This window comes from Apis dorsata, unplaced genomic scaffold, assembly GCF_000469605.1.
Source record: "Apis dorsata unplaced genomic scaffold, Apis dorsata 1.3 scaffold_247, whole genome shotgun sequence".
Taxonomy (NCBI): domain Eukaryota; kingdom Metazoa; phylum Arthropoda; class Insecta; order Hymenoptera; family Apidae; genus Apis; species Apis dorsata.
Window position 1 is genome coordinate 608,788 of NW_006263526.1, and position 1,767 is coordinate 610,554.

The following is a 1,767-nucleotide window of genomic DNA, read 5'->3' on the forward strand; positions in this document are numbered from 1 at the left end:
TAAACGAGAGTAATAATTATTTAATAATGCCAAATGGAAATAAATTTTCAAAAGGAACTTTATTTTCTTAATGAAGAAAATAATAAAAACAAAATTGGATGTTGGAAGAGATATTACTTTATTATTATAAATTTCCTTAATAAAATGCAAATTCCTGTAAAATTTTCACTTTGGTTAAACAAATCAAAATGATGTAACGATTCAATAAAAATCTCAATATCGGATCATACCTGTAATAAAGACTTCATCGATCATTCAACCATGCATTTCAATTACGTGTATAGTGATTCATTGCATGTAATATAATTCTACGTTGATTGACGCTCGTTAAACAATATTTTCCTGAATGAGGAGATTGCACGATTAATCGCGGAGCCAAAGATCGCCGGTTTCTCTCGTTTCGTTTATAAAACTTTTTAATTAATACGCGCTTAATCTGATGAACAGAGTCAAATTGATATTGTTTCACGTTAGTTCTTCGTTTATTTACATTCCCATCGTTTTCACAATAAAGAATCCTTGTCTCAAATTTTATCCAGTTCTACGTGAAACAGATTTTTTTTCCGGATCTGTGAATGTTCTTATTCAAGAAGGGGTTATCATCTTGGATTTGGGTTCCCTTCTTTATCTAACTTTATCCAAAGTTTATCTCCTCCCTTTTTTAATATTTCGAGGTTCCCAAGTTTTTATGAATTTTATTAATAATTTTCAAGTTTGCCAAATTTTTCTAAGTTTTCGTAGAAGAAATTCAATATTCTTCGGTGTTTTTCTTAAACGTATTCGATTAATTTTATTTTTTTGCGGATTTTTAGTTTGTGAAAATTTTAATATATGTTTGGAAAAAGAAATAGATGAACATTGGAATTTTAAGGAAATCATTTATGTAATCCTTATATCTCTACGATATTTTAATTATATTTCACGTTGACGTATATCCAGAAATGAACTGACAATGTATGTCACGTGAAGGTTGAAATCAGTTTCTTTTATTCGATATTCACTTTTATTTGAATCCAATCTCTCGATATCTCGTTATTTTTAAAAAAAAAAACAAAGGATAATTGATAAAATTAAACAATCCTAAAATGTACTTTAAATTTTGATTTTCTGCAATAATTGAAAAGCTTTCATTATCTTCTCCATTTTCTTAAAGTTACAAATGGATCTTAGTGAAATGCTCTCCTCCAGATATTTATCGCCTCAAATTTCATCCATTCTCCACTCAATCCAACTCGAAAGTATGGAACAATTCCTCTCGTAAACGAATTAAACGATACTCTCTTTCCACCATGATGCAAATTCTAAAATCTTGGAAACAACTCGGAAGTCACGTCCTCCTTATCCGGTATGCAATCGTTCGAGACAGTAAACGATTGTCGTTTCCCGCAAAATAGACTCGAGCTCTCGAATTAACAGAGGAAAAATCTGATTCTATTCTTTCCTCTCCGGGAGAAAATATAGAATAATTCTTATATAACACGAAACGTAACGCCGTAAAAAGATCGCTATTTTACATGTTTGCTATCTGGACTATTCAAAGGATGTTGGATTATCTTTTTTTTATTAGATTCAACCGTCTTAATATCGCACGTGTTACAATAATTATCTTACGAATGAATAATAAAATTTGTACTTTAATTCATCTCTGATAATTTCTCGTAAGATAATAATTTTCAATCATATATTTCGTGAATTGCGATTGATAGATACGATACGTCACCTATCGCGTCTATTTCATTAATGAGCTATCGTATATTGAAACAAATA

The 1,767-nt window shown here is 29.8% G+C and overlaps 1 long non-coding RNA gene across 1 annotated transcript in view; it reads right to left on the bottom strand.

Moving 5' to 3' along the window:
- Positions 1-1,454, bottom strand: part of LOC102673460 — a 3,158-nt gene extending 1,704 nt beyond the window's left edge. Inside the window, exons 1-2 of the long non-coding RNA XR_421822.2 lie at positions 1,092-1,454; positions 231-769 (exon numbers count right to left, since the gene is read on the bottom strand). This is a non-coding gene — a long non-coding RNA (uncharacterized LOC102673460). The remainder of the gene's footprint in view (positions 1-230; positions 770-1,091) is intronic.
- Between the last annotated feature and the right edge of the window lie 313 nt (positions 1,455-1,767).